Source organism: Zalophus californianus, chromosome 5 (assembly GCF_009762305.2).
Source record: "Zalophus californianus isolate mZalCal1 chromosome 5, mZalCal1.pri.v2, whole genome shotgun sequence".
In the NCBI taxonomy this organism is placed as follows: Eukaryota; Metazoa; Chordata; class Mammalia; order Carnivora; family Otariidae; genus Zalophus; species Zalophus californianus.
The window spans coordinates 148961579-148981982 of NC_045599.1; the positions used below are offsets into that span (position 1 = coordinate 148961579).

Sequence of the window (20404 nt, forward strand, 5' to 3'; positions counted from 1 at the left end):
ATGCTGTATTTTGTCAAATGCTTTTCCTGCATCAGTTGAGAGTATCATATGGTTCTTGTCCTTTCTTTTATTAATGTGATGTATCACTTTGATTTTTGAATTTTGAAGCACCCTTACAACCCAGGAATAAATCCCAACTGGTCATGGTGACTAATCTTTTTAATATACTGTTGGATCCAATTGGTTAGTATCTTAGTGAGAATTTTGGCATCCATGTTCATCAGGGATATTGGTCTGTAATTTTACTTTCTGGTGTGTCTTTGTCTGGCTTTGGGATCAAGGTCATGCTGGCCTCATAGAAGAAGTTTGGAAATTTTCCTTCCATTTCTATTTTTTTACAAAGCTGGAACAAGTAATCCTAAAATCCAGGAACCAGAAAAGGCCAAAAATAGCCAGAGGAATGTTGAAAAAGAAAACCAAAGCTGGACTTCAAGCTATATTACAAAGCTGTAATCATGAAGACAGTATGGTACTGGCACAAAAACAGACACGTAGATCAATGAAACAGAATAGAGAACACAGAAATGGAACCTCAATTCTGTGGTCAACTAATCGTCAATAAAGCAAGAAAGAATATCCAATGGAAAAAGGGCAATCTCTTCAACAAATGGTATTGGGAAATTTGGACAGCCACATGTAGAAGAAGAAAAAACTAGACCATTTTCTTACACCGTACACAAAGGTAAACTCAAAATGGATGAAATACCTAAATGTGAGAGAGGAATCTATCAAAATCCTAGAGAAAAACAGAGGCAGCAACCTCTTCAACCTCAGCCGCAGCAACTTCTTGCTAAACCTGTCTCCAAAGATAAGGTAAACAAAGCAAAAATGAACTATTGGGACTTCATCAAGATAAAAAGCTTCTGCACAGCAAAGGAAACAGTCAAGAAAACTAAAAGGCAACCAATAGAATGGGAGTAGATATTTGCAAATGATGTATCAGATAAAGGGCTAGTATCCAAGATCTAGAAAGAACTTATCAAATTCAACACTTAAAAAACAAATAATCCAGTCAAGAAATGGGCAGAAGACATGAACAGACACATCTTCAAAGAAGACATACAAATGGCCAATAAACACATGAAAAAATGCTCTGCACCACTTGGCATCAGGGAAATACAAATCAAAATCACAGTGAGATACCACCTCACATCAGAATGGCTAAAATGAACAAGTCAGGAAACAACAAATGTTGGCAAGAATGTGGAGAAAGGGGAACCCTCTTACACTATTGGTAGGAATGTAAGCTGGTGCAGCCATTCTGGAAAACGGTAAGAAGATTCCTCAAGATGTTAAAAATAGAGCTACCCTAAGACCCAGCAATTGCACTACTAGGTATTTATCCCAAAGATACAAATGTAGTGATCCAAAGGAGCACCTGCACCCCAGTGTTTGCAGCAACAATGTCCACAATAGCCAAACTGTGGAAAGAGCTAGGATGTCCATCAACAGATGAATGGATAAAGAAGATGTGGTATATGTATACAATGGGTATAAAATATATGTATACTTAGCCATCAAAAAGGATGAAATCTTATCATTTGCATTGACATGGATGGAGCTGGAGGGTATCATGCTGAGCAAAATAAGTCAATCATAGAAAGACAGTTATCATATGGTTTCACTCATATGTGGAATATAAGAAATAGTGCAGAGGATCATAGGGAAGGGAGGTAAAACTAAATGGGAAGAAATCAGAGAGAGAGACAACCCATGAGAGATGCTCAACTCTAGGAAACAAACTGAGGGTTACTGGAGGGATGAGGGGGCCAGAGTTACTGGGTGATGGGCATTAAGGAGGGCATGTGATGTGATGAGCACTGGGTGTTATACACAACTGATGAATTACTGAGCTCTACATCTTTAACTAATGATATTCTCTATGTTGGCTAATTGAATTTAAATTTTAAAAAAGTAAGATACTAGGCCATGGAGCAGTGCACCTCCCATTTTTCACCCACATCCTCTATCTAACCTGATGTGCGTGCGCACAAAAACCCATGTACATGCACATGCACACAAGCCCACACGCACACATGTGCATGCACATACACACATGCATGCCCACATGCGCATGCACACATGCACACATACTCCCTGTAGAGAAGAGGAAAAAGAAGGAACCAAAGGAGTAAAAGGGAGAGGCAGGGTCCATACCAGACTAGCATTGGGTAAGAATGCTCTCAGAGGCAAGAAACAGAACGCTGGATAACAGTGACCTAAATGAGTCAGAGTATATGTTTCTCCTCTAACAAGGAATCTGGATGTTAATGGCTGGTGTTAGTGTAGGGACTCACCAAAGTCAGGGGCATCCCGCACAGCAGGACAGCTCCACTCCCAGTTGCAGAGAAGCTAGACTCAGGCACAGAAACACAGGTAGCGGACAGCTCCAGCTGTGGCTTCTTTTTCAGAAGCCTCCTTTCTACTTTCTGCTTCATCAGCAAGATCTGGGGTATATGGTTCTCCTAGGTACCAAGGAAAGTAGGCATCTCACCTGCAGTCGGCGCACTGCTGACCGGAGCCAACTGAAGTAACACCGACAAGGAGGAAGAACTAGAGACCACTGGCAGGCAGCCAGCAAGCACTCCCTGGTGACACTCCTGTTGTGCCCCCTCTGTCCCACCCACGTCCCTGGCTCCTATTCACCTACCCCACCCACCTTGACCCATGTGGACTTCCAAATTCCTGGTAAACTATATGGGCTTGTTTATGTTGGCTTCACAACCAAATCATTATGCATAAGAGAAACTCTCATGTGAACTGCTAGAGTACAATTGTTTGTGCATGTTGGACTGTCTGCCTTTTAGTTATTGGACAAGTGTCCAGAGGCAATTTGTTAAGTAATTTGTAAAGTAGCAAATTAATTCCCCTATTATAGATAGTTATCCAGTTGCTTCTGGCAACCTAATACTTCTTACTGGTAAGTCATCACATTTAAACCTAGAATTATTTTAGCATAAGCCATGTTGAGTATATAACCTGCCTGTGATTATTTCTCTAGCTACGCTGACCTGATCAGCACTTGATAGGTTTTGTGAATGCACTGGTTTTTCTCATGATTGTACATTTCCTTCCTTGGTACCAACTTCCATTGTAACAACTAATTTACCAATAAGGAAAACATAAAACTAAGCACATGAAAAACTGAATCATTAGGGGAAAAGATAGTTACTCAAATGAACCTACTTATTTGATAAATAGAAATATTTTTAATCTTTTGACTCTCTGGAATTTTTAATGAACAATGATATTTATGAATTCTCTTAGGTTAAAAAAGTATCAATTATTAAAACTGGCTTCTTAAAATAGCAGAACTATACTTAATGACTCTAAATTACAAACCTGTGGATAAGATTGTCTTTATCAGCAAAGGAAAAATCACTGAAACAGAAAAAGGAGTCTTGATCATTTTTAGTTCTAGTCATTTCTTCATGAAATCAGAAAAGCTAAAAAATAAGCAAAATCTCTCTATACAGCTCTTTCCTCCAAAGATGTTTCCCAAAATAAAAGGACAACTCAAGGGTATAAATAGTCAAGTACAGTATGTCAAGTGCATGTGTAACAACTGATGTTTCCCATGACAGCAAATGGTTCTTTTCTTCATCTTTTATGTTTGGCAAGCTTTCATTTTATGTGACGGTTGGGTTGGTGGTCTTCATATTACTGCATAGTTAATCAGGAGTTAAATTAGTGTCAAGAAATCATTATATTTTGCAATTAGCCCAATTGCAAAGCTATCTTGGGTGTACCAAACAGAGTTGAAAATATTCATTTCCTATAAATTGACGTGTTTGCTTCACAGCCTTCTTTACCACTTAATACCTGGTATACGTGGTAAATGTGTTCACAAGAGTATTCTCCAAACTGAAATCACCCTATTCAGATAGGCTAAATCTATAATGGCAGTTCCACTCCGTGCTGAAAATCTAATTCATCAAAGCCGGGAGAACATCAAAGCTGGGAGAACATTGTTACAGTAGCAATTGGTACCAAAGAAGGAAATGTACAATCATGAGAAATACCAGGGCATTCACAAAACCAACATCATTATTAAAGGAAAGGCCTCTGTGGAGACATCAAGTGGATATGCATATTCATTTGCTTCTGGCAACCTAATACTTCTTACTGGTAAGTCATCACATTTAAACCTAGAATTATTTTAACATAAGCCATGTTGAGTATATAACCTGACCGTGATTATTTCTCTAGCTACACTGACCTGATCAGCACTTGATAGGATAATTTTGTAAGCTAGAAGTCTTCAAGCAGAATAGTAAGATGCCAGTGACGCCTTTTCCACTTCAAACAAAGAGATGCCTCCCCATGGAAGACTGAGTGCATCTCAGATGAAAGAGCCCAAGGAAATGTGATTAATCAAGCATACTTCTAGTCCTGAGTTTGGAAGACTTCCAAAATGGAAGTCTTTGGAAATCACATGCAATCCATACTAGCTCTCCAAGTGAGAGCAGAGCCCAAGCCAATGACAGATAATGAATTTCGTTTGATGGCCCTCTGTGTCCTACATCTTGGAAATTCTAAATGATGAGGCAATGGAAGCCAACAACTGGTAAAGCTCAGTATCTCTTACACTCAATGATCTAAGCCTATTACTGCATTTTTCCCCAGATTTGTCTACCATGTTTAGCCTCTCCCAGACCCTGGGAGTGCAAGTCTGATGGGTGAGTCCGTGGGCTCATCCTCTCCTTCACGCGTGCAACCTGGCCTCCAGACCAAGGTTTTCCTCTTGAGACCTCTGTCTTCTCACAGTGATAATTAATATTGAATACACTGTGCTTTAGTTTTTCTTCATCTCATTTAAGGAGAACTGGATTGTTCTTGTTACACTTCCCAAATTTGAAACATTCTCTATGGTGATTTTAATAAGCTTTTGCCACTTATGTGAAAGCAATAATTTTCTTAATTTCCAAAGGGGAGAGAAAATGGGTGTCATGGTTCTGCAAAATAGGTAAAAGTGAAGTCCTGTTAGACCCTAATTGGTACAAACTAATTAGGAAAATGACCAAGGAGTTTTTCCCATAGCTTTTTAAGTGTTTCAGCAAAATTGACTTAGGAAGTCATATTCAAGAGTATAAAGATGATGACAAAAATCCATGGGGACTGATGACATTTTCAAAGTCATCGTAGAGGTATGGGAAAAAAATCTGGGCACCAATTCTTTGCTGCCCTGTGGAATGTAGATCTCTGCCAGCACCTCTGGACCCTTCTTCTCCTCTGCCCTTTGGCCATCCCCCTGCCTCCTTCCTATTATTCAAGGAAGCCAGTGCATTCCCATCTCAGAAGCTTTGTATATGTAGTACCCTCTGCTTGGGAGTCTTCTTTCCAAACTCTTATCCTGTGTCTCACCTTTAATCTCACTTCTGCAGAGTCCTTACACTATCTCTCTATTCAAGCAGCCCTCAACCAGGACCAGTCTTTCTCAATCAGCTCTCCTTGGGTAGTCTTCACGTCTTTGGCCAACAAATGTTAATACATTATACATTTAATTTCAGTTCTATAATTATGATTGTGGGCTGCTTCTCTTCTTGTCCTAGAGTCAAAGTTCCATTAAGTGTCCTTTTTCCCTTTCCATGTTTCAGCCCTGAGACAGGGCCCAAACCACGAGAGCACTAATAAATATTTGTCGAATGAAGAAATAAATGAATAACTAAGCGAACTCTATGTTTGCTGACTGCTGATGATTCAGAACCAGTGATTCAAGGGTACTTGTAGGCAAACATAATGACAGATTTGGTAACAGTCACATGATATAATATTTGAAGCAAAATAATTTGAAGGTGGACCCCACCACTGGATGATTTATTTCTTCATGTATACACTACCTGTTTGTCTCTGAACTGCATGCAGTAGCTTCAGTTACTCATTGTCTAAGCTCCCTTCCAGGAGAGTGGCTTGGGCAGTGCCATGGAGAGATTAAGAGGATTTATAACCTGAAATCTGAAGCCCACTTTCCTGGTCAGATATCATGTTGGGCTGTCAAGAACTGTCAGTCACATCTTTTTCTGGCTTTGTATCTATAGAAATTTGTGGGCTGGAATATCTGAGCTTTTCAAGATCCTCACCCAACAGAACACAGGACCATAAAGACACATTCCATCTGCTGACATCTTCCCCAGGCAGATCAGAGTTGGAGCATGCCTGTCTCCCCTCAGGGACTTGACTTAAGGGTCATCTCCAGCAAGCATTTAACCAAGGGTCTTATCACCAATGCTGATAAGCCTCAGGAGAGAGCATTCCCTGTCATGACTCTGTGCATGGTAAGCATCTCTTCTGCACTTTTAGAGCTAGATTACCTTGTGCACTTTCCGTGTTTGTAGCAACTGCTTGTCCGAAAACATTCTCGTCACGTGGTATTTACATTCAGACCTGATATTACATATTTAGAGTGAAAGTCATAATTACCAATAAAGTCAAAGCATTTAAAAAACTGCAGTTTATATGTGTATCTACATATACGACATAGGTACCTGTGCATGCAAATATGTAAAAACAATATTAGGAAAAATAATTTTTGCACACCAGTGAAAAATTTAGACTCACTTTATATTCAGTAATCTAGCTATTTGCTTCATTTTAGTTTCTAAAACAAAGTTAGAGTCCTCTAGAATTTTAGTGACTAATGCTCAGAGCACAGTCCCTGGGGCTATTTCCCCTAGGTTTGGATCCCAGACCTCTTCCTTATAGACTATGATCTTGGGCAGGCACTTTTTCAGCCCAAGCCTTGGTTTGTTTTTCTTTAAAATGGGGATAATGATAGCACCTACTTCATAGGCTAGCTTTAAGATTTAAATTAGTTAATATTTGTAAATTCAGTAGTTTATGGCACATAATAAACTTTACAGGTGAACTTGATAAGTAAATAAAATATCATATTTCTCAAACTGGGGACTATTACCCATATGCACATGGCAACATGCCATGGGGTACTCAGCACTACAAGATGCATTCCAGAACCTACCTGTGGTAACTACTGAAGTCAATGATGAGTAATAGAACATTAATTTTAAGTAAAGACAGATGCATTATGGAGTAGACATTTTATGATAAAATATGAGCTTTCAAGACATTTATTGTTTGCAGCTGGCTCCTCAGGCAAGACACTCCATTCTTGTCCACTGTATCTTCCACCCCTTCCCTACTATGGTCCAAATTCTAATCAGACTCTCAGTTTTCTGGGACCATTCCATACTTTCCTATACCACCTCTGCCAATGATGACCACTCTTCCCATCATGGCTGCCCATGGAAATCCAGCCCCACTTCCAGAACCACAAAACATTTCTTTTCTGAGAGGACTCTGTTGAATCTGCTACTAAATGTCATTTCCCTGCCATGAATGGCCAGAATACTGTGTGACTATTTCATGACAGCTGTCACATACTGAATAATCGTGTCTTCCATGCATGAGCACTCCCAATCCTCTTGTTAGGCTGTAAGCAACTTGAGTTCAGATATGATCCCCTCTCTTCTGCTCCTTCCCTTCCTCCACAGGGCCCCCAGCACAGTGCCTCTCACTTTACTAGGTGTTTATTGAGGTGACTGGACCCCATGCCTCCATCAGGAAAGGCCTGCCACAGGGCAGTTGGAGATCATTCATCTCTTGTCACAATGGCATCAGTGAAAAGATAACTACTTCAAATGGGTTATTGACCACAATTCCAGGAAAGTACCAAGAACAAGTGTTCTAATTAATCAACCAGCCACAGACTCCTAACTTTCTGGTGAGTCCAATTTGTTTTTCCCCAGGGAGCCTGTTAACTTGGCTCAGCATTTGCAAAGAGGAGTGGTTCAATAAGGTAAGCAACACTTTTAATGAGCAACCTATTTGCAACAAGGTCTAATTCATACCTCAGCATGAAAAGGAAACCTAAACAGTTTTCCTGGGGTATGAAATGACAGGCAATTTCTTATCTAGTCTGCCCTTGAAGATTCTACTAGCCTCATTTTTGTTTTGCTGACTTTCTTTGGAGATAGTTGGCATCAAGATTTATAGGAAACAAGATGAGAGCATTAACTAATTTTTTTAAAAATATTTCCTGTGTGCCCACTATATACCAAAATGGTCAAGATGGAGTTTACTAACAGTTAACAGTGAAATTCAGACAACTAAAAGGGAAATTAAGTATGGGGTGATATGTTATGAGAGTGGAAGTACAGTTTTCCAGACAAATACAGAGGAACTAGATTCAATAGGATTTGCTTGTAAGGTGTGAGAGAAATCAAGGAAAAAGCCCAGCCTTCTGTCCTGATTACTCAAGGGACACTAGAAGAAAAGCTGGTTTATCCAGGGTAAAGGTGAGGATGATGATGATAACTTTGATGTTGACCAGGTTGAGGATGAAAGGTCATCAGGACATCCGAACTGAGACGTACAATAAAGGGCCGAATATCAACTCAGGAATTCAGGAGAGAGATCCTGATAAAGGCACACATTTCTTAGATACAAAATAAGTAATGGTGATTAAAACACCAGGAATGATTGAGACTGACAAAAGAAGATGCCTCTAGACAAGCCCAAGAGGTAGAAGGAAAGCCTGTGGTGATGTCATGGAGGTCAAAGGAGATTCAAAGAGAAGGGACTGGTTATACATATCCACACCACTGAGCAACTAAGAAAGATGAGTACTGTAAGGAAGCATTGGATTTAGTCAAAAGAATCCTCCGGTGACCTGAAAGTGTAATGTAGTGAAAAGATAGGGACAAAAGCCAGTAAGGGGTGGGTGGAGAGTATTGGGAACACACACCAAACAGAGATGGCAAGTGTTCACCGCTCTTCTCAGAAGCTTGATGGTGGAGAGAGAGCGCATGTCATCCCAGAAGGAGACTTTAGGACAAGGAAGGATTTTTAAATGATATTTGGACCTTAAATATATTAACATATTTTGAAAAAAATATCCAGTAGTAAGGAAAAGAGGAAGAGGAAGCCATGCATAAAGGAAGGGGGAAGGAATTGGTTTTAGAGCATGGACAGATAATATTTAGGACATTGAATCAGTAACTTAGTTAACCAAATACAGTGGCCCACAGAGAATTAAAGCACCAAATCGTGAAAGTGGACAAGTTTATTAAACTCAGAGCTCTTATCCTACCAATATTCAGAATTCCAGAGGTCCCATATAGGTCCTGGATCTGCCTCTGATCCTTGGAGACGTCTTGGAGAAAATATGTCATGTCCTCTGCAGCCTTCCTCATCCAAAACAACACAGGTTGGACCAGCCCCTCTACAAAGTGTCTCCCCACGGATGCGGGCTCCTTTGCACATGGAATGTAACCAGAGAAGGCTCTCAGCAAGCCCCTCTGGGCTCCTTTCCTTCCTTACACCCTTTTTGAGCGGATGTGGGGTGCTGGCTGCCGAGCTGGGAATACCCAAAAGCCTAAAAGGGTGGATACTCTTTTTCTGCACTTGCTGCCTCAAGATAAGTTGGGGACTTGTGGCCTTTATAAGGCTCAGAATATTGGGCCCTTCTTTGCTAAAGTTGATCTGCTGGGTGTAGAAGTTACTCCCTCTTCCCATACCCCAAATTTCTTTCTTAACATAAACAATTTCACTCCAATGAGGCAAGAAGAGTCTCCTCTGTTCCTCACATTTATTACTTTTCTACTGAGAGTCCTGGTTGTATTTATTTTTAATACCCAAATCATCCTCCCTGAGACCCCAGTGAACTGATTGCTAGGAATTGTTCCCCTCAATGCCCCCCTTCCATTTCAAAGTGTTCTCCTGTAGAGTCTTCCACAAATGCCCACCAGCCTGTGGTCAGGCTGTTTGCATTTTAGCTTCCTCATTACACCGTCAGGTCACGCCTGCCACCACCACACTTCATGCCATCTTTGCTCAGCTGTGATTACCATTTCACAAGATTGTGTTGATCTTGGGAAAGGGAGGGGTCCAGAATGAAGGACTAAGCTGAGAGTAACTCACATCTGCCACTAGAGGTGGATGCACTGGTATACCTGGACAAACCTGACCTCAGATTCAATCCCAAGCTGTTTCTGAGATTCATTCTCATGGAAAGGGGGAGTTTGCCACATGGTCCTATCACCACTGCCTGGAGTCCTCCAAAGTTCTCCACTCCTTAAAATCCAGGCACAAGATCTCTGACCCTGAAGAATATTTCTGTCTCCTAGTGTAAGCACTGCCTTCTTGAATCCCCATTTCCCATCCCAGGATTAACCTCTATCTCGGCTGACTGGCAATAAAAACCCAATACTCTCAGAAGATATGTATTCTGCATTTCATGGCCCCCAAAACACCATCCCAACAGTAGCCCAACATTCCTGAGTCTGACTGACCCCTGCCAGTTTTTAATGGTATTTCTATTCTCAGATGCAACTAATTTCTTCACCTGTTGTTTTAGTCCAGAATGAATGGTTCTCCATCTGGATCATGTGGGATAATCAGCTGTGGATCTTTGAACAGCAAATGCCTCACTCTGGACATATCCACTGCTATGGACTGAATTGTGTCCCCCAATAGCTATACATTGAAGCCCTAACCCTTGAAGTGACTATCTGGAGATAAGGCTTTTAGGAGGTAATTAAAGTATTAAATGAGGTTATACGGGTAGGGCCCTAATCTATATAAGAGGAAGATCTCCCTCTCTGTCTCTGTCTCTCTTCCATGTGGGGACAATGAGAAGGTGGCCATCTCCAACTCACGAAGAGGACCTCTCCAGAACCCAACCATGCTGTCACCCTAGTCTGGGAACCTGTAGCCTCAGAACTCAGAAAATAATTGTCTGCTATTGTCGCCACGACCATGGTATTTTGTCATGGCAGCCTTAGCAGACTAATACCCTCACCTGGCATCTCTAGGGAGCAGCACAAGGATAAACAAAGATGAGTCACCTCTGCAGCCAGACCTATTGACTGCTGGTATAGCCAGCACCCAAGCCTATTTCACCAGTAGCCACGTGCCTCTACAAAGAAGGAAGGTCACTTCTTGCCTGAACTTCTGCTTCATTTTCAGACTTTCCAATAGCTAACTAAAGGCTTATGTACCTTCCTCTTCCAAACGTCAGTCACTAAACTTCAGTTTTCTATCTTATCTACATTGTACTAGTCTCTTCTTATAGTAATGCATAAAGAATTATTGAGTACGGCCATTTTTTTTCCCACATTAAATATCTAGCTCACCTCTCTCCTAGGTTCTTTCTATGACAGGAGTTCTTGACCTTGCTACCTTATGGACCTTCTTTGAGGATATTAGAAAAGCCAGCACTGCTTCTGAAAAATACACATGCATGCATGCCTACAAATCGCATGTGACTTGGGGGCTCAGGAGATCATAGTTCTGCCAAGGCAAAGTTACCAGTCTGAAGATTCATGATCTACAGCCTTGCTATGCAAAGCCTGTTCTTCCATGAACAGCATCACTGAGGGCAGAATCTCAGGCCACAGCCAGGACCCATTCATCAGAATCTGCATCTGAATAAGACTCCACGTGACTGTATTCACACTAAAACTTGGGAGGCACTTACAACAACTTTTGCTATAAACAACTAACTTATACACAGCGTATGAGCATGATGAGTTAATATAATTTTGTCTTGTCTACTAGAGAACCACAATAATTAAACAATTCCCACTCTGAGGGTTTCTCTGGAGGGAACTGAGAAATGAGAACAGACATATTGCCAATCTTCTGCTATGGAGCGATAAAGGTGGGATTCTTCATCCGTGTACCCTTTCCAACCTGGCCTCCTTTGTCCCCTCATTTCCATATTTGGAGGAGATTTACATATGTTATGGATAACCCTACTGAGCATCCTTTCCTGATAAAATAGCCCCAATGCTCAAATAAGAGGGGTGACATTGAGGTTACCAAAATAGCTCCTTTTACTGCTCTTTGAATTTCAAGCACTAAATCAGATGGGGAAAAAAATGATCCCTCAAAACATTTCCATATGTTCTGACAATATGATCCCATTGCATCATTTACAAACTTCACATACTAAATTAAAAACTGTATTTACTTTGTATTCTTGGTGTGAAATCACCCCTAGAGCCTGACCTTCTTTGAATGTGGCTACAGCTGACAAATCAATCTCGTTACGGCGAGCGATGAGGGAGATGCTTCTCTGTCCCCTGAGAAATTGAAATGTACAGCTCTCGTATATATTTTAATTAGAGATTTTTTGCTTTTCTGTGCCCTGGGGCTTTTTGTGAAGGTACATTTCCCAAGACTCATGATAAAAATAATGATATTGCATAGTGCAAATTTATGCAACAGAACACAGGTGCTGGACCTCTTCAACATGTCTCTGTCATGGCTGAAGTTATGTGAAAGGTTGTTGTCAAGGCTGAAAGTTAAGGAGCAGAGTGGATGAAAGAAGGTGAAAAGAATGCAGTGTGCATGTGTAATTCCAGAAATGCTACCCATGACCTCTAACGCCAAGCCATTCTCCTTTCTTCACCCAAAGATGCTCAGAGGCAGCACCCCAAGACAAGAATCTAGTCCACGTAAGGTCAGCTACCAGCTTTTGGTTCCATAGATTTATGTAGGTGGAGTCCATGATTTTATGATGTGAATCCCCCTGGGCAAGAGGCTATTGCAGGTTGAATCCATCTTCCTTCCCTCTGTTCCATCTCTCCTTCTCTGGAAGGACATTCCATGAACACTCTCTTCCCAGGAAACTGCCATCCGTCCATGTTTGAAAACCGAACTTCCTTGCCTACAATTGAAAGAGTCTTCTCCTGCTCATTTTGAGTCTAATCCTCTTTAAAACCACCCCCAAATCCTTCCATGCTTGTGCACACTCATGCACAAACACACACACACACTATCAAACACTCAAAAACATACGATGGGGAAATACTTAATGCTTATAATAAGCTTCAGAAGTAAGCTTCAGAAGACAGCAAACATGTAGCTGAAAGTGATGTTATTTTTTTGTACAGCAACCTCGGAGGAGCTGAGGAGGGAAGAGATACAGGAGTCAGGATGTGTTTTGATTTAAAATAGTGTTTCTTTTTTTTTTAAGATTTTTTATTTATTTATTTGAGAGAGAGAGAATGAGAGACAGAGAGCATGAGAGGGAAGAGGGTCAGAGGGAGAAGCAGACTCCCCACTAAGCGGGGAGCCTGATGCGGGACTCGATCCCGGGACTCCAGGATCATGACCTGAGCCGAAGGCAGTTGCTTAACTGACTGAGCCACCCAGGCGCCCTTAAAATAGTGTTTCTATCCTGGAGAGATGTCAAGTCACTCTTTATTTTTAGATTCCTGGTCCAGATCTTCACTTCTGATGGAGCATTGGTCCAAAATTGTGGAATTCCCATACACCCACCCCCTAAAACTGGGTGACTGTGGGCAGTTTTTTAGTATTCAAGTATTATATATTATATATAAAATTTGAGGATAGAGCCCTGCCTTGAAATATCTGTTTAAAAAATGTGACTTTTTCAATGGTATCATTGGGTTGCATTAGTCAGAGTGATTGGTGCTGGACACTAAAGCTAATGTCTTTCAGATCTTAGGGGATGAAGCAATACGCATCTATTTCTCTCCTACATGCACATCCAGTGATGTCTGGGAGGCTCTGTCAGCATTGCACTCATCAGCCCAGGCTGCTTCATCTGGTGACACCCCCATCTTAAACATGACCCTGCCCTGTGTGGCCAGCACCCAAGGAGAGGAGACCACGGAGAGTCATGTGGGTGGCTTCATGACTGGTCAAAGAATTACTACATCACTACCATCCTCATCCCATTCACCAGACTCAGGATTTGGTCCCAACCGAACTACAAGGTAAACTGAGATATACAGTCATCTCTATGGCCAACAAGAGGGAAATAGAGCAGCCTCTCCCTTCTGGCATGCATTCACCCCCTGGTCTACACAACATTTCAGAAAACTGTCTGTAGATTTCATGAAAGCAAACACACGAATAATGCCCCAACATCTGTGCTATGGCTTCATGGTTTCCTTGTTACCAGGTACAAGATTCTGTTTTGCTAAAACAAAAGTAAAACCTGGTATGAGTGTGTGTGTGTGTGTGTGTGTGTGTTAGAGAATAGTCCTTCTCTGAAGAAGGTGTTATAAAAATATTTTAAAACATATTTTCTTGATAATCCCTAGAAGCCCCAACAGCAAAGTCTGCATTTCATCTATTGTTTGAATCCTAATTTTGACCATCTTCTATTCACCTCCCCCACCCCTACATTCTCTCTGCCCTCCTACCCATGAGCACTAAGCCCTCCCCAGCCAGTGGACCTACGCTATACTAAAATTAAATTTAATGAAAGCCATTTAATGCTGAAAAAATGAATTCATTAAAAAAAACTGAGTACAGAACTGACCTAGAATACATGGGAATTCTGTTTATGATAAAGGAGATGTTTTAAATCAATGTGAAAAAAGGAATTTTTGGTAAGTGGTGTTAGTACAATTAGTTTATCTGTTCAAGTAACAGAAAAGTGTAACCTCCTCTCACTCTACCACAGTAAAATTTCATATAAAAAAGGTAAACATTTAAAAAATTGACATTATAAAAATCCTAGAAGATCACAGATGAATTATTTATAATATCAGAATAATGAAGGTTTTTAAAAGTAGTACACAAAATCCACAGGCCATATTAATAAATTTGACAGACAAACTTAAAACTTCTGTATTATAAAGTTACAGAAAATTGCTTGTAAATCATTCACTTCCTGTGATTTAATATTTCACAATTTAATAAAAAATTACATGCTATAAATAAACAGAGCTTGTGGGAAAATAGAGACATTCACTTTTCATTTCAAACTTTTGCTATGTTCTGAAATTTCTGAAAGATAAACTGGGAATATTTTTTAGTACACAGGTTTAATTTTCCTTAAATTACAAAAAATGTATACAAATCAGGCAAAGATAATAAAAGGTCAATAAAAAGATGGCAAAGGGCATTGATGGGCATTTACAGAAAAGTTGACCAATAACCAATAACCATCAAAAAATTCTAAATTCAGAGAAGGGAAAAAGATGGCAGAGGAGTAGGGGACCTTATTCCAATCCATCCCTGGAATCGAGCTGGATATCTACCAATCCACTCTGAACACCCACGAATCAGCCTGAGATGTAAGATGATCTGGATCTCTACAAACAGAATATCACAGGCAGTTAGTTTTGAGGTAGGAAGTGAGGAGCCATGATTCCTTGGGCAGATATCAGAGGATAAACAGCAGCAGGAAGGAACCTGGCCATGGCGATCCTACAGCGCCAGTGAGCAATAGCCTCCCGTGCTGGGGATGGGGTACAGACTTGCAGAATGGTAGCAGCAGGGAAAGGACTTTGGGCAGCCCCCCTGGACACAAACTCAGAGCTGTGGGGCCGTGCCTGGGAACTGGGGGCGGCTGGCAGTTTTAGAAGCACAAAGAGCAGAGACATGCCCCAACCTGGAGGCGAGGACTGGGAGCACTGCAAAGGGGCTCACAACTCAGGACGCTGCAGTTCATAGCAGACAGAAAGGGAGATAGTGTGGCCTGGGGAGCTCACTGAAGAACAGTTTGCGATCTCTCTGCTCTGAGGCAGGGGGATGGGAATGACCTCTTCTGCTCTGACTCTCGGAAGAGACACAGAAAGCCACCAGGGAAAGACGCCAGAGAACAAAAGCCCCCCAAAACTGGTTTTCACTGAGCCCATCCCCTGCCACAGGGAGCAGGGCAACTCTGCCCAAACAGGGTTGCCTGACTAACAGTGCGGCAGGCCCCTCCCCCAGAAGACAGGCTGGGAAAACAAGAGATAGCAACCCTAAGTTCTCTAGAAAACAGGTGCATCTTGCTTGGGTTGTGGTCAATAATTCGGACTCTATACATTCCCTCAACCACCCTTCAACACAATGACTAGGAGGAGGAACCTCCAGAATAGGAAAGACTCAGAGAGTATGACTTATGCCACAGATTTACAAACAGATTCAGATATAACCAATATGTCCGAGATGGAATTCAGACTAGCAATTGTGAAGACAATAACTAGAATGGAGAAATCAATTAATGGCAACATAGAATTTCTAAGGGCAGAAATGGAAGCTGAATTGGCAGAACTTAAAAATGCTATCAATGAGATCCAATCTAATCTAGATAATCTAACAGCTAGGGTAAGCAAGGCAGATGAACGAATTAGTGATGTGGAAGACCATTTAATATAGAAAAAGGGAAAAGAGGAGGCCAGGGAAAAACAACTCAGAATTCATTAAAATAGAATCAGAGCAGTAAGTGACACCATGAAACGTTCCAATGTTAGAATTATTGGAATCCCTGAGGGGGTGGAGAGGAATAGAGGACTAGAAGACATATTTGAGCAAATCATAGCTGAGAACTTCCCTAATCTGGGGAATGAAACAAACATTCGTGTCCTAGAGGCAGAGAGGACCCCTCCCAAGACCAGGGAAAATAGGCCAACACCCCAGCATGTAAGAGTAAAACTCCCAAATCTTAGAACCAAGACAGTTAAGGGGAAGAGATTCCTTACGCACAGAGGGAGGAACATCAGAATAACATCAGACCTATCCACAGAGACCTGGCAAGCCAGAAAGGCCTGGCAAGTCATATTCAGGGTACTAAATGAGAAGAACATGCAGCCAAGAATACTTTATCTGGCAAGGCTGTCATTTAGAATGGATGGAGAGATGCAGAGCTTCCAAAACTGGCAGAAACTGAAAGAATACGTGAACACTAAGCCAGCCCTGCAAGAAATATTAAGGGGGCTTCTATAAAAGGAGAAAGACCCCAAGAGAGATATAAAAAAGAAACTTACAGGGACAATCTATAAAAACAAGGTCTTCACAGGCAACATGATGACAATAAATTCATATCTTTCAATAGTCACTCTCAACATGAACAGCCTAAATGCTCCCATAAATGGCACAGGGTTGCAGATTGGATAAAAAGACAAGACCCATCCATGTGCTGTCTACAAGAGACTCATTTTGAACCTAAAGATACATCAAGACTGAAAGTGAAAGGATGGAGATCTGTCTTCCATGCCAGCAGACCTCAAAAGAAAGCTGGGGTAGCAATTCTTACATCAGACAAATTAGATTTTAAACTAAAGACTATAGTTAGAGACACAGAAGGACACTATATCATTCTTAAAGGGTCTATCCACCAAGAAGATCTAACAATTGTAAATATCTATGCCCCCAACATTGGAGCAGCCATCTAAATAAGCCAACTGGTAACCAAAATAAAGAGTCATATTGATAACAATACGTTAATTGTAGGAGACCTCAATACTCCACTCTCAGCAATGGACAGATCATCTAAGCAGAAAATCAACAAGGAACCAAGAGTTTTGAATGGCACACTGGACCAGATGGACCTCATAGATATATCCCAACATGCCACCCTAAAACAACAGAACACTCATTCTTCTTGAGCACACATGGAACTTTCTCCAGAATAGACCACATACTGGGTCACATATCAGGTCTCAACAGATACCAAAAGATTGAGATTATTCCCTGCATATTCTCAGACCATAATGCTTTAAAACTGGAACTCAATCACAACAAAAAATTTGGCAGAAATTCAAACCCTTGGAAGCTAAATGCCACTCTGCTCAAGAATGTTTGGGTCAACCAGGAAATCAAAGTGGAACATAAAAAATTCATGGAAACCAATGAGAATGAAAATACATCAGTCCAAAACCTATGGGATACTACAAAGGTGGCCCTAAGGGGGAAAAACATAGCCATCCAAGCCTCACTCAAAAAAATAGAAAAACCCTGAATTCACCAACTAACTCTACATCTTAAAGAACTAGAGTAAAAGCAACAAACGATGCCTAAGCCTCGTATTAGAAGAGAAATAATTAAGATTAGGGCAGAGATCAATGAATTAAAAACCGGGAACACAGTAGATCAGACCAACGAAACTAGAAGCTGGTTCTTTGAAAGAATTAATAAGATCGATAAACCACTGGCCAGACTGATCCAAAGGAAAAGCGAAAGGACTCAAATTAATAAAATTTTGAATGAAGGGAGAGATCACAACTAACACCAATGAGATGGAAACAATTGTTGGAAATTATTATCAACAGCTATATGCCAATAAACTGAGCAATCTGGATGAAATGGATGCCTTCCTGGAAAACAATAAACTCCCAAAAATGAAACAGGAAGAAATGGACAACCTGAATAGGCCAATAACCAGTAACGAGATTGAAGCAGTGATCAAAAACCTCCCACAACACAAGAGTCCAGGGCCTGATGGATTCCCTGGGAAATTCTACCAAACCTTCAAAGAAGAAATAATACCTATTCTGCTGAAGCTGTTTCAAAAAATAGAAACAGAAGGAAAGCTTCCAGACTCATTTTATGAGGCCAGCATGACCTTAATCCCCAAACCAGGCAAAGACCCCATCAAAAAGGAGAATTTCAGACCAATACCCCTGATGAATATGGATTCCAAAATCCTCAACAAAATCCTAACTAATATGATCCAACGATACATTAAACGATTCATCCACCACGACCAAGTGGGATTTATCCCCGGAGTGCAAGGGTGGTTCAATACTCGCAAATCAATCAATGTGATAGAACATATTAATAAGAGGAGAGAGAAGAACCATATGTCCTTTCAGTTGATGCAGAAAAAGCATTTGACAAAATACAACATCCTTTCCTGATTAAAACTCTTCAGGGTGTAGGGATAGAGGGAACATTCCTCACGTTCATAAAATCCATCTATGAAAAACCCACAGCAAATATCATCCACAATGGGGAAAAGCTGAGAGCCTTTCCCTTAAGATCAGGAACAGGTCAAGGATGCCCACTCTCACCACTATTTTTCAACATAGTACTAGAAGTCCTAGCAAGAGCAATCAGAAAACAAAAAGAAATAAAAGGTATTCAAATTGGCAAAGAAGAATTCAAACTCTCTTTTCGCAGATGACAAGATACTTTATGTGGAAAACCCAAAAGAGTCCACTCCCAAATTACTAGAACTCATACAGCAATTCAGTAATGTGGCAGGATAAAAAATCAATGCACAGAAGTCAGTTGCTTTCTTATACACTAACAATGCATCTGTAGAAAGAGAAATTAGAGAAACGATTCCATTTACAATAGCACCAAAAACCGTAGGATACCTCAGAATAAACCTAACCAAAGAGGTAAAGGATCTATACTCTAGGAGCTACAGAACACTCATGAAAGAAATTGAAGAAGACACAAAAATATGGAAAAACATTTCATGCTCATGGATTGGAAGAATAAACATTGTTAAAATGTCTATGTTACCCAGAGCAATCTATACTTTCAATGCCATCCCGATCAAAATTCCAGTGACAGCGCATGCACGGGCACCTCTCTTCGGTGAAGGGTGGGGAACTGGACTGGGGTGGCCAGCTGGGCTGAGAGCGGAGTGGGGTCGGGATGAATGAGGACGTGCTGACCACCCGGAAGATCCTCGTCATCTGTGAGAGTGGTGTGGACAAGTCCAGCCTGCTCTTGAGGCTCAGAGGATACTTTTGATCCAGGACTTGCAGCAACGATAGGTGTTGACTTTAAGGTGAAAACAATTTCAGTGGATGGAAATAAGGCTAAACTTGCAATTTGGGACACTGCTGGTCAAGAGAGGTTCAGAACATTAACTCCCAGCTATTATAGAGGTGCACAGGGTGTGATATTCGTTTATGATGTCACAAGAAGAGATACCTTTGTTAAATTGGATAATTGGTTAAATGAATTGGAAACATACTCCACGAGAAATGACATAGTAAAGATGCTAGTTGTAAATAAAATTGATAAGGAAAATCGTGAAGTCGATAGAAACGAAGGCCTGAAATTTGCACGAAAGCACTCCATGTTATGTACAGAGGCAAGTGCAAAAACCTGTGATGGTGTACAGTGTGCCTTTGAGGAACTTGTTGTAAAGGTCATTCAGATGCCTGGACTGTGGGAAAGTGAGAACCAGAATAAAGGAGTCAAACTGACACACAGGGAAGAAGGCCCTGGAGGAGGAGCCTGTGGTGGTTACTGTTCTATGTTATAAACTCTGAGAAACTCCATCTCTTGCATATTTGATCAGATAGTGATATCTTTCTGTATATAAACTTTAACTGCTATTTTAGGAACCTTGCAGTTTGCACATATTTGTTTTGTGTCGTGGCAGTAAATATTTGCAAGAAATCCCACTCGTTGGCTTTCCCAGGTACAATGTTATGGTAAGCATGCAGTTTGCAGTCTACAGTTTTTTATGTAACATAAAATAGGTGTACTTTTTTAAGTACATTTGATTTTATGATTTACATTTATCATGTGATTTAAAAAATCCACCTATCTAGTCTATGTTGGTACAAGGTCTACTTTTGGTCTCTTCTTTGCTTAAATACTCCTCTATCAATTACTGAATTAATTGGTATGTAGAACTCCCAGAACCACTGGGAGATATTCAGGTATCATCAAA

At 40.8% G+C, this 20404-nt stretch overlaps 1 pseudogene; it reads left to right on the forward strand.

Moving 5' to 3' along the window:
• The first annotated feature begins 19371 nt into the window (after positions 1-19371).
• LOC113929421 lies at positions 19372-19990 on the forward strand (annotated as a pseudogene).
• Positions 19991-20404: the final 414 nt, after the last annotated feature.